This window comes from Rhea pennata, chromosome 13, assembly GCF_028389875.1.
Source record: "Rhea pennata isolate bPtePen1 chromosome 13, bPtePen1.pri, whole genome shotgun sequence".
NCBI classification, from domain to species: Eukaryota; Metazoa; Chordata; class Aves; order Rheiformes; family Rheidae; genus Rhea; species Rhea pennata.
The window spans coordinates 755,066-771,933 of NC_084675.1; the positions used below are offsets into that span (position 1 = coordinate 755,066).

At 59.8% G+C, this 16,868-nt stretch overlaps 9 non-coding genes across 9 annotated transcripts; 6 read left to right on the top strand and 3 right to left on the bottom strand.

Annotated features, from left to right (window-relative positions):
* The first annotated feature begins 364 nt into the window (after window positions 1-364).
* TRNAN-GUU (transfer RNA asparagine (anticodon GUU)) lies at window positions 365-438 on the top strand. The gene has a single exon. It is a non-coding gene; the product is annotated as a tRNA-Asn (tRNA).
* Window positions 439-2,535: 2,097 nt separating this feature from the next.
* TRNAI-UAU (transfer RNA isoleucine (anticodon UAU)) lies at window positions 2,536-2,629 on the bottom strand. The gene is made up of 2 exons: window positions 2,592-2,629; window positions 2,536-2,571 (listed from the first exon to the last, which is right to left on the bottom strand). It is a non-coding gene; the product is annotated as a tRNA-Ile (tRNA).
* Window positions 2,630-5,836: 3,207 nt separating this feature from the next.
* Window positions 5,837-5,910, top strand: TRNAN-GUU (transfer RNA asparagine (anticodon GUU)). The gene has a single exon. It is a non-coding gene; the product is annotated as a tRNA-Asn (tRNA).
* A 949-nt stretch (window positions 5,911-6,859) lies between these two features.
* On the top strand, window positions 6,860-6,931 carry TRNAH-GUG (transfer RNA histidin (anticodon GUG)). The gene has a single exon. It is a non-coding gene; the product is annotated as a tRNA-His (tRNA).
* Window positions 6,932-8,011: 1,080 nt separating this feature from the next.
* TRNAI-UAU (transfer RNA isoleucine (anticodon UAU)) lies at window positions 8,012-8,105 on the bottom strand. Its single transcript has 2 exons — window positions 8,068-8,105; window positions 8,012-8,047 (listed from the first exon to the last, which is right to left on the bottom strand). It is a non-coding gene; the product is annotated as a tRNA-Ile (tRNA).
* Window positions 8,106-11,312: 3,207 nt separating this feature from the next.
* On the top strand, window positions 11,313-11,386 carry TRNAN-GUU (transfer RNA asparagine (anticodon GUU)). Its single transcript has one exon. It is a non-coding gene; the product is annotated as a tRNA-Asn (tRNA).
* Window positions 11,387-12,335: 949 nt separating this feature from the next.
* Window positions 12,336-12,407, top strand: TRNAH-GUG (transfer RNA histidin (anticodon GUG)). The gene has a single exon. It is a non-coding gene; the product is annotated as a tRNA-His (tRNA).
* A 1,080-nt stretch (window positions 12,408-13,487) lies between these two features.
* On the bottom strand, window positions 13,488-13,581 carry TRNAI-UAU (transfer RNA isoleucine (anticodon UAU)). The gene is made up of 2 exons: window positions 13,544-13,581; window positions 13,488-13,523 (listed from the first exon to the last, which is right to left on the bottom strand). It is a non-coding gene; the product is annotated as a tRNA-Ile (tRNA).
* Window positions 13,582-16,788: 3,207 nt separating this feature from the next.
* Window positions 16,789-16,862, top strand: TRNAN-GUU (transfer RNA asparagine (anticodon GUU)). Its single transcript has one exon. It is a non-coding gene; the product is annotated as a tRNA-Asn (tRNA).
* The last annotated feature ends 6 nt before the right edge of the window (window positions 16,863-16,868 follow it).

Below are 16,868 nucleotides of genomic sequence, written 5' to 3' on the forward strand. Positions count from 1 at the left end.
GTGTGCGCGGCCACTGCCCTGCCTCCAGCACCGGGAGCAGGGCGGGTAAAGGCCTGGGAAATGGCCTTTAAGGAGAGCTGCGCTGCCCAGCTCCCCCTCGACGCACAGCGCGTGGGCAAGTGACGCTGCAAGAGACTGAGAAAAGGCCTGCGCTCGAGCCAGCTGCACCACGTGGTGCGTGCACATGCCCTCCACGTGCAGTGCTCTGTGTGCATGGAGCAGCACGGAAACCGGGGTGTGTCTCTGTCCGGGCCTTTGCCTGGGTCTTGGGATCTGGCCCAGGATCAGGGGCATTGCCAGTCCCTCAGCACCAAGGTGTGTGATGACACAGAAGGGAGCATCATGGAGACAGCACTTGGTGGGGGTCTCTGTGGCGCAATGGGTGAGCGCGCTCGGCTGTTAACCGAGAGGCTGGTGGTTCGAGCCCACCCAGGGACGGCCTCCTTTTGGTGGCACACCTGGGCTCAACAGGTGCACACTGGAGCCCTTGCCACAGCCACCCTGAGAGACCCTCCTCAGCACCCGCGGGGGGAATTGCCGCAGCCATGACGAGTGGCACTCCCCAGCATCTGCTGGGGGGTGGAAGCGCGTGCTGGCTTCTCCCACATCCCTCCCAGGAAACGGCTCCTCTGCAGGGTGGCTGGCTCCGCCTGCCTGCAGTTGCCAGAGCAGAGGCCTCTTGGCACTTTAGCAGCCCTTCCAGGGTCTCGTACCCTCAAGATCCTGCATGCAGGCCTCAGAGGAGGCTGCTGCTCAGCCTTTTGCTTTGGCATGGGCCTGACCACAGATTTACCTAGCCCTTTAATCCCGCCGTGGTCTTGTTGTCCAAGTCAATCCCCAGAATTTACACTTCTCCTGTACAACCGAGAGTTAGGTCCCGACAAGTGATGCTGTCTGTGCGGGGCTGAATTTTCCAATTTCCCCCAGAGACATGCAGAGGTCCTGCGGAGGACCTACAAGGGCACTGCGGCTCTCAAGGCCAAGGTAGCCATGGGTAAATCTTGTGTCTTCTCCCTCGAGTGCCTGGAGGGTCCAGTGCTTGGCATTTGTGACCAAGACTAGCTTGGAGTTGCTGCAGCTGCTCGGTCTCTTGCGAGAAGGCTTCCAGCCTCCCTGAGGTAGGAGGCAGGCTACTGGAGACAGGACTTGTGTTCTGCCCCTTCTGCTGGCATGCGGTGGGGTCCTGCCAATGGAGGTGGGGGCAAATGCGCGTGATGGGGCTGCAGAGTCAGCTTCTGTTGCTCCTGGGAGCATGCATGGGGGATGGGTGCTGCAGGGTGCCTGCAGGAAGGGCAGTTAAGAGGCCCTTGCTGTTCCCACCCTATTGCCTGAAGGAGGCAGGAGAGAAATAATGCCCAAGGAGCAAAGGCGGTCAGTCACATGCGCAGCTGTGATCGTATAGTGGTTAGTACTCTGCGTTGTGGCTGCAGCAACCTCGGTTCGAATCCGAGTCACAGCAAGGGTTTTGCAAAGCCCGCGGCCTGAGCGGGGGAGTTTGGAAAGACAAGGGAGGCACCTGCAAGGACGGGCCAAGGGTTTCTTTCCAAAGATGCCGTGGCCTAGGAAGGAGGTACAAGCTCTTCCGTGCTCTCTGTCCCAAACATTCAATGGGCTCGTGCCTAAAACGATGTCCTGCTGTCTAGCGACTGTGCAGCGTCTTCTCCTGTGGGGCTGCCGTGGCAGCTGCGCGTGCCTCTGGGAAAGCATTCAGGCTTCTGCATTCTCTGGGCAAAGCTTGAGAACCGAGAGACTCTGCCTGGAAAGCACCCAGCTTTTCACCTCCCTTTCTCTTGCCCTTGTTCCCCATTTTGCAGCAAGGGGACTTTCAGCTCCACACCAAAACCACCACCCTGCAACCCCAGCCCAGCCGTGGCTGCCATCGCACTCCACAGAGACCCAACACCACTAGCTCTTCCCTGGGAGGAAGAGCACATTTTCTTCTCCACGGGGAGCGTGTGACTTCCGAGGTTATGCCTCCACGCTTGGCCATGCCTCCATGTTCTGACCAAGCTGTAAGCTGGCTGTGGGAAGGACACCCTCTGTGGAAGGGCAGAGCCGCCTTTCTCCCTTAGCTGCAGCGTGAGAGGAGCGGTGGGGCGGCAGGTTTTGCCTGCAGCTCCACGCCAGTGTGTGGCTGTGGAGAGTCAAGAGTGCTTCCTCCTGGCCTGCCTGGAGGTGGAAGGGTTGTGTAGGAAGGATCGGCCACAGCGAGGCTGGGCAGCGGGTGCTGGGAGAGTGTCCGAATGCTGAAAAGTCAAAGGGAAATGATAGCATCTGAGCACTGAGCGAGCTCTGGACGCTCCCTTCTCTGCACCTGCTGCAGAGAAGGGAGGAGAGCCCAGCTCTGCCTCTGGGGTCCTGAACTGAGTGCTCTGTGGGCAGAGCCCCGGTGAAGCCTGCAAGGGCCCCAAGTGCTTCTGCTCGTCCCGGGTGTCTGTATTGACAGTTCCCGGGATGTCTGTGTTGCGACAGACATCACGGCTACACAGGTGCCCTGCCCAAGGCAAGGGGAAGCGCTGCTTGATCAAAAGCCCATGCTCCAGGTGAGGCTTGAACTCACACCCTCAGCATCCCTCTGCTTTGCACTGCTGTATAAGTGCTGCGCGCTGGCCCATTGCGCCACTGGAGCACACTTGGAAAGGTGGACTGGAGCCCACGAGCAGACACCTTTGCCTGTGATCACCAGGGCTCATCAGCATTAACCTGGCACCTCAAGTGCTTTCCTCTTGCCTCGCCCAACAGGGAGCAGCAAGTGTGTGCCCCCCGTTGTGCGTCAGGCTTGCAATATGCACCAGGGCACGGAGAGAGAGGGCAAAAGCACCAAGGGTGGCCTCTCCTCAAGGGAGGGATGATAACTTTATGCCCTCTTCACAACAGATTGTTGCCCTCGGCTACCAGGCCTTTTATCATCTTCTCCCTCTCAGTAATGAGCAGACAAGCACAAACAACAGCAGCCACCTGCCCTGCTCTTTTGGCAGCAAGAGCGCTCCTGAGGTTCGGAGACTTTCGCAATCAACTCCCTTCAAACGAGAGAGATGCTGTCTCTTTTGCTGTCTGTTATACATGCTTGCAGTACCTGGGCCTCTGTGGCTGTGCCTCTGCTCTCCTTGGTTTCAGTGTTGCAAATTGTGCCCTTTCTCTCTTTGGCTTTTGTTCAGCCAAGGGTGCCGGAGAGGTCTTTGGTCCTGCGGCCTGGGGGGCTGGCTACGTCCCAGAGGGCCACAGGCAGCTGACAGCAGGCAGCATTAGTGTCCTCTGTCTCTTCTGGGGGCACAGGCTGATTCCTCAACGTCCGGGAGATAGATACACGAGTGCTGTTGAATCCCAGTGCGAGGGGCAGCAGAAACGAGGTCCAAAGCCCTTGCCCCTTTACTAAGCGGCATGTCTGCAAGCAAAGCAGGTGCTTAGGAAGAGGGCAGGGACAATGAGGGTAAAAGAAGACAACAGAAGAAGAGGCTGCTGCCAGCAGCAGGCCAAAAGCGCGCGACCGTCATCCAGCTCCTCAGGAAGGATTCACAAAGCCCCTTCCTGAGTTTGTTGAAGGACAGGGAGATGCTTTGTTCCTGGTTCAGAGGAGACTCGTGGACAGGCTTCAAGGAGCCTTGAATTTGAAAGAGGCTGACAGAGCTGTCAAGCAGCCTTGAGCTGACCGTGGCTTACAGGGAGCTACTAGGTGCAGCTTTGAAACCGAATGGAATGGTGCCCGCGGGCAAATCTGGGCACTCGGCCCTGGGAAAGGCAGTGCCTGCGCTGAAAACCCCACGCAGAGCCCGCTGCAGGAGCAGAGTGGCAGTGCAGTGGGAGCAGCTGGGCCCGTGACCCAGAGGGTGATCGATCCACAGAGCCTCTGCTACGCAGCATTTCCCTTCCGTGTTTCATCATGCGATGCATCATGTCTTCAACTTGATAGGGAATCCTGCCCACAGGGCTTGTCTGCCTGTCTGCGAGGGTGGCCGTCTATCCTCTGCTCCCCAGCCTGCCCCTGTGCTGCCCCCTCTCTCCTGTCTTCAGGCCCCAGATCCGAGTGCTAGCTCAGCCCTGGGCAGGGAAGGGGCAGCATCCCAAGAGGAAGCTCCGTCTCCGTGGGGCCTGGCAAAGTCAGGACAGACAGCTCCTGATCTGGGACCCAGGTGGCTCTGGGGTTTGGCGCTCTGGCAGCTGGGGACCGTCTGAGGGAGCCCCAGAGCCCGTGACTGACAGCTGTGTTGCAGGGCTGGGCGGACTGTTCAGGGAGCCTGCTAGGGACCCTGTCCTGGGCACAGCTGTCAGGTGATGGTTCGAGAGCACGGAAGGGGAGCTTCCGAATGCCCCGGTCAGTGTGCAAGAGCACCAGCGCTCATGCCAGTGGTGACATTCACCGGGAAGCGTGGGAAGGGTCTCTCCTGGGCTTTGCTGCGGGGCCGCCTGCTGCGGCCTCTGGGGGACTGGGTAGTGCGGGGAGCTCAGGCCAGAAAGACAAGGCAGCTGCTGCGGCAGGCGAGTCGCATCCCACAGATCCGGAGACCCTTTCTGTGTCACCCAGTGCCTCGCAGGAGCCACCAGGAAACAAATATTCTCCCTCACCGAGGGGGGATTTGTCAGAAGACAGGACTGCCCTGGAGCTGGGTGCACAAGCAAGCGCAGGATGGCTGTTGTAAGAGAGGAAATGCCCTGTTCCCCGTGCCTGCTCCGAGCTCTTGTGGCACTGATCAGGTCCCCTTGCTTTCAGGCTGCCCCCAAGGTGGGAGGCCTGGCTTGCTGTGGCAATAGGGAGCCCTTCCCCGGCCGGGAATCGAACCTAGGCCACGGTGGTGAGAGTGCCAAATCCTGACCACGAGACCACCAGCAAGGAGTGGCCCAACCCTCCTGGGCACCCACTGGTGGGCACCAGCCCAGTCCTGCCGGGGACCGGCCCCTCCAAGCACAGCCCCACACAGCTTCTTAGCTCCTAACACCTTGGCAAATGCCCTCCTGCGTTAAATTCAGCTGCAGCTCTCCTAGGTGTGCCTCTGTGGGACAAAACTGCCCGTACTTCCATTTCAAGCCAGGAGGCTTCACGCACTGCTGTGCGCCTAGAGCACAGAACCGGCTCCCTGGAAGGCGAGTCTGTCCTCTGCCAGGGTCAGTCCAGCCCCACGCAGAGCGAACAGATAAAGCGGAGGAGGAGGAGAGCTTGAGAAGGGCTGAGGCAGAGGAAACCTCACTCAAACGCCTGCTCGGAAACAACCCCTGCCTCAAGCACTTCTTATTCCGGAAGTCTCTGCAAAATGGTCCTGAGGGCGCTGACAGGGTCTGATGGTGCTGGGGCTTGCAGGAAGCACAGGCACCCCTCCGTACCTACGGGCAGCGGATGCTGGGTGGTGCTCAGGGCTTGTCCAGGAGAGGAGCCTCCCGCTGCTGGCACCACTTCTACACCTTGCTCCGTGCAGGGGTGGCCAGAGGGAGGGGAGCCAATCCCTCACCCTGGCTCACCTCAGCCAGGTCAGCAGTGCTGTGTGCGCGGCCACTGCCCTGCCTCCAGCACCGGGAGCAGGGCGGGTAAAGGCCTGGGAAATGGCCTTTAAGGAGAGCTGCGCTGCCCAGCTCCCCCTCGACGCACAGCGCGTGGGCAAGTGACGCTGCAAGAGACTGAGAAAAGGCCTGCGCTCGAGCCAGCTGCACCACGTGGTGCGTGCACATGCCCTCCACGTGCAGTGCTCTGTGTGCATGGAGCAGCACGGAAACCGGGGTGTGTCTCTGTCCGGGCCTTTGCCTGGGTCTTGGGATCTGGCCCAGGATCAGGGGCATTGCCAGTCCCTCAGCACCAAGGTGTGTGATGACACAGAAAGGAGCATCATGGAGACAGCACTTGGTGGGGGTCTCTGTGGCGCAATGGGTGAGCGCGCTCGGCTGTTAACCGAGAGGCTGGTGGTTCGAGCCCACCCAGGGACGGCCTCCTTTTGGTGGCACACCTGGGCTCAACAGGTGCACACTGGAGCCCTTGCCACAGCCACCCTGAGAGACCCTCCTCAGCACCCGCGGGGGGAATTGCCACAGCCATGACGAGTGGCACTCCCCAGCATCTGCTGGGGGGTGGAAGCGCGTGCTGGCTTCTCCCACATCCCTCCCAGGAAACGGCTCCTCTGCAGGGTGGCTGGCTCCGCCTGCCTGCAGTTGCCAGAGCAGAGGCCTCTTGGCACTTTAGCAGCCCTTCCAGGGTCTCGTACCCTCAAGATCCTGCATGCAGGCCTCAGAGGAGGCTGCTGCTCAGCCTTTTGCTTTGGCATGGGCCTGACCACAGATTTACCTAGCCCTTTAATCCCGCCGTGGTCTTGTTGTCCAAGTCAATCCCCAGAATTTACACTTCTCCTGTACAACCGAGAGTTAGGTCCCGACAAGTGATGCTGTCTGTGCGGGGCTGAATTTTCCAATTTCCCCCAGAGACATGCAGAGGTCCTGCGGAGGACCTACAAGGGCACTGCGGCTCTCAAGGCCAAGGTAGCCATGGGTAAATCTTGTGTCTTCTCCCTCGAGTGCCTGGAGGGTCCAGTGCTTGGCATTTGTGACCAAGACTAGCTTGGAGTTGCTGCAGCTGCTCGGTCTCTTGCGAGAAGGCTTCCAGCCTCCCTGAGGTAGGAGGCGGGCTACTGGAGACAGGACTTGTGTTCTGCCCCTTCTGCTGGCATGCGGTGGGGTCCTGCCAATGGAGGTGGGGGCAAATGCGCGTGATGGGGCTGCAGAGTCAGCTTCTGTTGCTCCTGGGAGCATGCATGGGGGATGGGTGCTGCAGGGTGCCTGCAGGAAGGGCAGTTAAGAGGCCCTTGCTGTTCCCACCCTATTGCCTGAAGGAGGCAGGAGAGAAATAATGCCCAAGGAGCAAAGGCGGTCAGTCACATGCGCAGCTGTGATCGTATAGTGGTTAGTACTCTGCGTTGTGGCCGCAGCAACCTCGGTTCGAATCCGAGTCACAGCAAGGGTTTTGCAAAGCCCGCGGCCTGAGCGGGGGAGTTTGAAAAGACAAGGGAGGCACCTGCAAGGACGGGCCAAGGGTTTCTTTCTTTCCAAAGATGCCGTGGCCTAGGAAGGAGGTACAAGCTCTTCCGTGCTCTCTGTCCCAAACATTCAATGGGCTCGTGCCTAAAACGATGTCCTGCTGTCTAGCGACTGTGCAGCGTCTTCTCCTGTGGGGCTGCCGTGGCAGCTGCGCGTGCCTCTGGGAAAGCATTCAGGCTTCTGCATTCTCTGGGCAAAGCTTGAGAACCGAGAGACTCTGCCTGGAAAGCACCCAGCTTTTCACCTCCCTTTCTCTTGCCCTCGCTCCCCATTTTGCAGCAAGGGGACTTTCAGCTCCACACCAAAACCACCACCCTGCAACCCCAGCCCAGCCGTGGCTGCCATCGCACTCCACAGAGACCCAACACCACTAGCTCTTCCCTGGGAGGAAGAGCACATTTTCTTCTCCACGGGGAGCGTGTGACTTCCGAGGTTATGCCTCCACGCTTGGCCATGCCTCCATGTTCTGACCAAGCTGTAAGCTGGCTGTGGGAAGGACACCCTCTGTGGAAGGGCAGAGCCGCCTTTCTCCCTTAGCTGCAGCGTGAGAGGAGCGGTGGGGCGGCAGGTTTTGCCTGCAGCTCCACGCCAGTGTGTGGCTGTGGAGAGTCAAGAGTGCTTCCTCCTGGCCTGCCTGGAGGTGGAAGGGTTGTGTAGGAAGGATCGGCCACAGCGAGGCTGAGCAGCGGGTGCTGGGAGAGTGTCCGAATGCTGAAAAGTCAAAGGGAAATGATAGCATCTGAGCACTGAGCGAGCTCTGGACGCTCCCTTCTCTGCACCTGCTGCAGAGAAGGGAGGAGAGCCCAGCTCTGCCTCTGGGGTCCTGAACTGAGTGCTCTGTGGGCAGAGCCCCGGTGAAGCCTGCAAGGGCCCCAAGTGCTTCTGCTCGTCCCGGGTGTCTGTATTGACAGTTCCCGGGATGTCTGTATTGCGACAGACATCACGGCTACACAGGTGCCCTGCCCAAGGCAAGGGGAAGCGCTGCTTGATCAAAAGCCCATGCTCCAGGTGAGGCTTGAACTCACACCCTCAGTATCCCTCTGCTTTGCACTGCTGTATAAGTGCTGCGCGCTGGCCCATTGCGCCACTGGAGCACACTTGGAAAGGTGGACTGGAGCCCACGAGCAGACACCTTTGCCTGTGATCACCAGGGCTCATCAGCATTAACCTGGCACCTCAAGTGCTTTCCTCTTGCCTCGCCCAACAGGGAGCAGCAAGTGTGTGCCCCCCGTTGTGCGTCAGGTTTGCAATATGCACCAGGGCACAGAGAGAGAGGGCAAAAGCACCAAGGGTGGCCTCTCCTCAAGGGAGGGATGATAACTTTATGCCCTCTTCACAACAGATTGTTGCCCTCGGCTACCAGGCCTTTTATCATCTTCTCCCTCTCAGTAATGAGCAGACAAGCACAAACAACAGCAGCCACCTGCCCTGCTCTTTTGGCAGCAAGAGCGCTCCTGAGGTTCGGAGACTTTCGCAATCAACTCCCTTCAAACGAGAGAGATGCTGTCTCTTTTGCTGTCTGTTATACATGCTTGCAGTACCTGGGCCTCTGTGGCTGTGCCTCTGCTCTCCTTGGTTTCAGTGTTGCAAATTGTGCCCTTTCTCTATTTGGCTTTTGTTCAGCCAAGGGTGCCAGAGAGGTCTTTGGTCCTGCGGCCTGGGGGGCTGGCTACATCCCAGAGGGCCACAGGCAGCTGACAGCAGGCAGCATTAGTGTCCTCTGTCTCTTCTGGGGGCACAGGCTGATTCCACAACGTCCGGGAGATAGATACACGAGTGCTGTTGAATCCCAGTGCGAGGGGCAGCAGAAACGAGGTCCAAAGCCCTTGCCCCTTTACTAAGCGGCATGTCTGCAAGCAAAGCAGGTGCTTAGGAAGAGGGCAGGGACAATGAGGGTAAAAGAAGACAACAGAAGAAGAGGCTGCTGCCAGCAGCAGGCCAAAAGCGCGCGACCGTCATCCAGCTCCTCAGGAAGGATTCACAAAGCCCCTTCCTGAGTTTGTTGAAGGACAGGGAGATGCTTTGTTCCTGGTTCAGAGGAGACTCGTGGACAGGCTTCAAGGAGCCTTGAATTTGAAAGAGGCTGACAGAGCTGTCAAGCAGCCTTGAGCTGACCGTGGCTTACAGGGAGCTACTAGGTGCAGCTTTGAAACCGAATGGAATGGTGCCCGCGGGCAAATCTGGGCACTCGGCCCTGGGAAAGGCAGCGCCTGCGCTGAAAACCCCACGCAGAGCCCGCCGCAGGAGCAGAGTGGCAGTGCAGTGGGAGCAGCTGGGCCCGTGACCCAGAGGGTGATCGATCCACAGAGCCTCTGCTACGCAGCATTTCCCTTCCGTGTTTCATCATGCGATGCATCATGTCTTCAACTTGATAGGGAATCCTGCCCACAGGGCTTGTCTGCCTGTCTGCGAGGGTGGCCGTCTATCCTCTGCTCCCCAGCCCGCCCCTGTGCTGCCCCCTCTCTCCTGTCTTCAGGCCCCAGATCCGAGTGCTAGCTCAGCCCTGGGCAGGGAAGGGGCAGCATCCCAAGAGGAAGCTCCGTCTCCGTGGGGCCTGGCAAAGTCAGGACGGACAGCTCCTGATCTGGGACCCAGGTGGCTCTGGGGTTTGGCGCTCTGGCAGCTGGGGACCGTCTGAGGGAGCCCCAGAGCCCGTGACTGACAGCTGTGTTGCAGGGCTGGGCGGACTGTTCAGGGAGCCTGCTAGGGACCCTGTCCTGGGCACAGCTGTCAGGTGATGGTTCGAGAGCACGGAAGGGGAGCTTCCGAATGCCCCGGTCAGTGTGCAAGAGCACCAGCGCTCATGCCAGTGGTGACATTCACCGGGAAGCGTGGGAAGGGTCTCTCCTGGGCTTTGCTGCGGGGCCGCCTGCTGCGGCCTCTGGGGGACTGGGTAGTGCGGGGAGCTCAGGCCAGAAAGACAAGGCAGCTGCTGCGGCAGGCGAGTCGCATCCCACAGATCCGGAGACCCTTTCTGTGTCACCCAGTGCCTCGCAGGAGCCACCAGGAAACAAATATTCTCCCTCACCGAGGGGGGATTTGTCAGAAGACAGGACTGCCCTGGAGCTGGGTGCACAAGCAAGCGCAGGATGGCTGTTGTAAGAGAGGAAATGCCCTGTTCCCCGTGCCTGCTCCGAGCTCTTGTGGCACTGATCAGGTCCCCTTGCTTTCAGGCTGCCCCCAAGGTGGGAGGCCTGGCTTGCTGTGGCAATAGGGAGCCCTTCCCCGGCCGGGAATCGAACCTAGGCCACGGTGGTGAGAGTGCCAAATCCTGACCACGAGACCACCAGCGAGGAATGGCCCAACCCGCCTGGGCACCCACTGGTGGGCACCAGCCCAGTCCTGCCGGGGACCGGCCCCTCCAAGCACAGCCCCACACAGCTTCTTAGCTCCTAACACCTTGGCAAATGCCCTCCTGCGTTAAATTCAGCTGCAGCTCTCCTAGGTGTGCCTCTGTGGGACAAAACTGCCCGTACTTCCATTTCAAGCCAGGAGGCTTCACGCACTGCTGTGCGCCTAGAGCACAGAACCGGCTCCCTGGAAGGCGAGTCTGTCCTCTGCCAGGGTCAGTCCAGCCCCACGCAGAGCGAACAGATAAAGCGGAGGAGGAGGAGAGCTTGAGAAGGGCTGAGGCAGAGGAAACCTCACTCAAACGCCTGCTCGGAAACAACCCCTGCCTCAAGCACTTCTTATTCCGGAAGTCTCTGCAAAATGGTCCTGAGGGCGCTGACAGGGTCTGATGGTGCTGGGGCTTGCAGGAAGCACAGGCACCCCTCCGTACCTACGGGCAGCGGATGCTGGGTGGTGCTCAGGGCTTGTCCAGGAGAGGAGCCTCCCGCTGCTGGCACCACTTCTACACCTTGCTCCGTGCAGGGGTGGCCAGAGGGAGGGGAGCCAATCCCTCACCCTGGCTCACCTCAGCCAGGTCAGCAGTGCTGTGTGCGCGGCCACTGCCCTGCCTCCAGCACCGGGAGCAGGGCGGGTAAAGGCCTGGGAAATGGCCTTTAAGGAGAGCTGCGCTGCCCAGCTCCCCCTCGACGCACAGCGCGTGGGCAAGTGACGCTGCAAGAGACTGAGAAAAGGCCTGCGCTCGAGCCAGCTGCACCACGTGGTGCGTGCACATGCCCTCCACGTGCAGTGCTCTGTGTGCATGGAGCAGCACGGAAACCGGGGTGTGTCTCTGTCCGGGCCTTTGCCTGGGTCTTGGGATCTGGCCCAGGATCAGGGGCATTGCCAGTCCCTCAGCACCAAGGTGTGTGATGACACAGAAGGGAGCATCATGGAGACAGCGCTTGGTGGGGGTCTCTGTGGCGCAATGGGTGAGCGCGCTCGGCTGTTAACCGAGAGGCTGGTGGTTCGAGCCCACCCAGGGACGGCCTCCTTTTGGTGGCACACCTGGGCTCAACAGGTGCACACTGGAGCCCTTGCCACAGCCACCCTGAGAGACCCTCCTCAGCACCCGCGGGGGGAATTGCCACAGCCATGACGAGTGGCACTCCCCAGCATCTGCTGGGGGGTGGAAGCGCGTGCTGGCTTCTCCCACATCCCTCCCAGGAAACGGCTCCTCTGCAGGGTGGCTGGCTCCGCCTGCCTGCAGTTGCCAGAGCAGAGGCCTCTTGGCACTTTAGCAGCCCTTCCAGGGTCTCGTACCCTCAAGATCCTGCATGCAGGCCTCAGAGGAGGCTGCTGCTCAGCCTTTTGCTTTGGCATGGGCCTGACCACAGATTTACCTAGCCCTTTAATCCCGCCGTGGTCTTGTTGTCCAAGTCAATCCCCAGAATTTACACTTCTCCTGTACAACCGAGAGTTAGGTCCCGACAAGTGATGCTGTCTGTGCGGGGCTGAATTTTCCAATTTCCCCCAGAGACATGCAGAGGTCCTGCGGAGGACCTACAAGGGCACTGCGGCTCTCAAGGCCAAGGTAGCCATGGGTAAATCTTGTGTCTTCTCCCTCGAGTGCCTGGAGGGTCCAGTGCTTGGCATTTGTGACCAAGACTAGCTTGGAGTTGCTGCAGCTGCTCGGTCTCTTGCGAGAAGGCTTCCAGCCTCCCTGAGGTAGGAGGCGGGCTACTGGAGACAGGACTTGTGTTCTGCCCCTTCTGCTGGCATGCGGTGGGGTCCTGCCAATGGAGGTGGGGGCAAATGCGCGTGATGGGGCTGCAGAGTCAGCTTCTGTTGCTCCTGGGAGCATGCATGGGGGATGGGTGCTGCAGGGTGCCTGCAGGAAGGGCAGTTAAGAGGCCCTTGCTGTTCCCACCCTATTGCCTGAAGGAGGCAGGAGAGAAATAATGCCCAAGGAGCAAAGGCGGTCAGTCACATGCGCAGCTGTGATCGTATAGTGGTTAGTACTCTGCGTTGTGGCCGCAGCAACCTCGGTTCGAATCCGAGTCACAGCAAGGGTTTTGCAAAGCCCGCGGCCTGAGCGGGGGAGTTTGAAAAGACAAGGGAGGCACCTGCAAGGACGGGCCAAGGGTTTCTTTCTTTCCAAAGATGCCGTGGCCTAGGAAGGAGGTACAAGCTCTTCCGTGCTCTCTGTCCCAAACATTCAATGGGCTCGTGCCTAAAACGATGTCCTGCTGTCTAGCGACTGTGCAGCGTCTTCTCCTGTGGGGCTGCCGTGGCAGCTGCGCGTGCCTCTGGGAAAGCATTCAGGCTTCTGCATTCTCTGGGCAAAGCTTGAGAACCGAGAGACTCTGCCTGGAAAGCACCCAGCTTTTCACCTCCCTTTCTCTTGCCCTCGCTCCCCATTTTGCAGCAAGGGGACTTTCAGCTCCACACCAAAACCACCACCCTGCAACCCCAGCCCAGCCGTGGCTGCCATCGCACTCCACAGAGACCCAACACCACTAGCTCTTCCCTGGGAGGAAGAGCACATTTTCTTCTCCACGGGGAGCGTGTGACTTCCGAGGTTATGCCTCCACGCTTGGCCATGCCTCCATGTTCTGACCAAGCTGTAAGCTGGCTGTGGGAAGGACACCCTCTGTGGAAGGGCAGAGCCGCCTTTCTCCCTTAGCTGCAGCGTGAGAGGAGCGGTGGGGCGGCAGGTTTTGCCTGCAGCTCCACGCCAGTGTGTGGCTGTGGAGAGTCAAGAGTGCTTCCTCCTGGCCTGCCTGGAGGTGGAAGGGTTGTGTAGGAAGGATCGGCCACAGCGAGGCTGAGCAGCGGGTGCTGGGAGAGTGTCCGAATGCTGAAAAGTCAAAGGGAAATGATAGCATCTGAGCACTGAGCGAGCTCTGGACGCTCCCTTCTCTGCACCTGCTGCAGAGAAGGGAGGAGAGCCCAGCTCTGCCTCTGGGGTCCTGAACTGAGTGCTCTGTGGGCAGAGCCCCGGTGAAGCCTGCAAGGGCCCCAAGTGCTTCTGCTCGTCCCGGGTGTCTGTATTGACAGTTCCCGGGATGTCTGTATTGCGACAGACATCACGGCTACACAGGTGCCCTGCCCAAGGCAAGGGGAAGCGCTGCTTGATCAAAAGCCCATGCTCCAGGTGAGGCTTGAACTCACACCCTCAGTATCCCTCTGCTTTGCACTGCTGTATAAGTGCTGCGCGCTGGCCCATTGCGCCACTGGAGCACACTTGGAAAGGTGGACTGGAGCCCACGAGCAGACACCTTTGCCTGTGATCACCAGGGCTCATCAGCATTAACCTGGCACCTCAAGTGCTTTCCTCTTGCCTCGCCCAACAGGGAGCAGCAAGTGTGTGCCCCCCGTTGTGCGTCAGGTTTGCAATATGCACCAGGGCACAGAGAGAGAGGGCAAAAGCACCAAGGGTGGCCTCTCCTCAAGGGAGGGATGATAACTTTATGCCCTCTTCACAACAGATTGTTGCCCTCGGCTACCAGGCCTTTTATCATCTTCTCCCTCTCAGTAATGAGCAGACAAGCACAAACAACAGCAGCCACCTGCCCTGCTCTTTTGGCAGCAAGAGCGCTCCTGAGGTTCGGAGACTTTCGCAATCAACTCCCTTCAAACGAGAGAGATGCTGTCTCTTTTGCTGTCTGTTATACATGCTTGCAGTACCTGGGCCTCTGTGGCTGTGCCTCTGCTCTCCTTGGTTTCAGTGTTGCAAATTGTGCCCTTTCTCTATTTGGCTTTTGTTCAGCCAAGGGTGCCAGAGAGGTCTTTGGTCCTGCGGCCTGGGGGGCTGGCTACGTCCCAGAGGGCCACAGGCAGCTGACAGCAGGCAGCATTAGTGTCCTCTGTCTCTTCTGGGGGCACAGGCTGATTCCACAACGTCCGGGAGATAGATACACGAGTGCTGTTGAATCCCAGTGCGAGGGGCAGCAGAAACGAGGTCCAAAGCCCTTGCCCCTTTACTAAGCGGCATGTCTGCAAGCAAAGCAGGTGCTTAGGAAGAGGGCAGGGACAATGAGGGTAAAAGAAGACAACAGAAGAAGAGGCTGCTGCCAGCAGCAGGCCAAAAGCGCGCGACCGTCATCCAGCTCCTCAGGAAGGATTCACAAAGCCCCTTCCTGAGTTTGTTGAAGGACAGGGAGATGCTTTGTTCCTGGTTCAGAGGAGACTCGTGGACAGGCTTCAAGGAGCCTTGAATTTGAAAGAGGCTGACAGAGCTGTCAAGCAGCCTTGAGCTGACCGTGGCTTACAGGGAGCTACTAGGTGCAGCTTTGAAACCGAATGGAATGGTGCCCGCGGGCAAATCTGGGCACTCGGCCCTGGGAAAGGCAGCGCCTGCGCTGAAAACCCCACGCAGAGCCCGCCGCAGGAGCAGAGTGGCAGTGCAGTGGGAGCAGCTGGGCCCGTGACCCAGAGGGTGATCGATCCACAGAGCCTCTGCTACGCAGCATTTCCCTTCCGTGTTTCATCATGCGATGCATCATGTCTTCAACTTGATAGGGAATCCTGCCCACAGGGCTTGTCTGCCTGTCTGCGAGGGTGGCCGTCTATCCTCTGCTCCCCAGCCCGCCCCTGTGCTGCCCCCTCTCTCCTGTCTTCAGGCCCCAGATCCGAGTGCTAGCTCAGCCCTGGGCAGGGAAGGGGCAGCATCCCAAGAGGAAGCTCCGTCTCCGTGGGGCCTGGCAAAGTCAGGACGGACAGCTCCTGATCTGGGACCCAGGTGGCTCTGGGGTTTGGCGCTCTGGCAGCTGGGGACCGTCTGAGGGAGCCCCAGAGCCCGTGACTGACAGCTGTGTTGCAGGGCTGGGCGGACTGTTCAGGGAGCCTGCTAGGGACCCTGTCCTGGGCACAGCTGTCAGGTGATGGTTCGAGAGCACGGAAGGGGAGCTTCCGAATGCCCCGGTCAGTGTGCAAGAGCACCAGCGCTCATGCCAGTGGTGACATTCACCGGGAAGCGTGGGAAGGGTCTCTCCTGGGCTTTGCTGCGGGGCCGCCTGCTGCGGCCTCTGGGGGACTGGGTAGTGCGGGGAGCTCAGGCCAGAAAGACAAGGCAGCTGCTGCGGCAGGCGAGTCGCATCCCACAGATCCGGAGACCCTTTCTGTGTCACCCAGTGCCTCGCAGGAGCCACCAGGAAACAAATATTCTCCCTCACCGAGGGGGGATTTGTCAGAAGACAGGACTGCCCTGGAGCTGGGTGCACAAGCAAGCGCAGGATGGCTGTTGTAAGAGAGGAAATGCCCTGTTCCCCGTGCCTGCTCCGAGCTCTTGTGGCACTGATCAGGTCCCCTTGCTTTCAGGCTGCCCCCAAGGTGGGAGGCCTGGCTTGCTGTGGCAATAGGGAGCCCTTCCCCGGCCGGGAATCGAACCTAGGCCACGGTGGTGAGAGTGCCAAATCCTGACCACGAGACCACCAGCGAGGAATGGCCCAACCCGCCTGGGCACCCACTGGTGGGCACCAGCCCAGTCCTGCCGGGGACCGGCCCCTCCAAGCACAGCCCCACACAGCTTCTTAGCTCCTAACACCTTGGCAAATGCCCTCCTGCGTTAAATTCAGCTGCAGCTCTCCTAGGTGTGCCTCTGTGGGACAAAACTGCCCGTACTTCCATTTCAAGCCAGGAGGCTTCACGCACTGCTGTGCGCCTAGAGCACAGAACCGGCTCCCTGGAAGGCGAGTCTGTCCTCTGCCAGGGTCAGTCCAGCCCCACGCAGAGCGAACAGATAAAGCGGAGGAGGAGGAGAGCTTGAGAAGGGCTGAGGCAGAGGAAACCTCACTCAAACGCCTGCTCGGAAACAACCCCTGCCTCAAGCACTTCTTATTCCGGAAGTCTCTGCAAAATGGTCCTGAGGGCGCTGACAGGGTCTGATGGTGCTGGGGCTTGCAGGAAGCACAGGCACCCCTCCGTACCTACGGGCAGCGGATGCTGGGTGGTGCTCAGGGCTTGTCCAGGAGAGGAGCCTCCCGCTGCTGGCACCACTTCTACACCTTGCTCCGTGCAGGGGTGGCCAGAGGGAGGGGAGCCAATCCCTCACCCTGGCTCACCTCAGCCAGGTCAGCAGTGCTGTGTGCGCGGCCACTGCCCTGCCTCCAGCACCGGGAGCAGGGCGGGTAAAGGCCTGGGAAATGGCCTTTAAGGAGAGCTGCGCTGCCCAGCTCCCCCTCGACGCACAGCGCGTGGGCAAGTGACGCTGCAAGAGACTGAGAAAAGGCCTGCGCTCGAGCCAGCTGCACCACGTGGTGCGTGCACATGCCCTCCACGTGCAGTGCTCTGTGTGCATGGAGCAGCACGGAAACCGGGGTGTGTCTCTGTCCGGGCCTTTGCCTGGGTCTTGGGATCTGGCCCAGGATCAGGGGCATTGCCAGTCCCTCAGCACCAAGGTGTGTGATGACACAGAAGGGAGCATCATGGAGACAGCGCTTGGTGGGGGTCTCTGTGGCGCAATGGGTGAGCGCGCTCGGCTGTTAACCGAGAGGCTGGTGGTTCGAGCCCACCCAGGGACGGCCTCC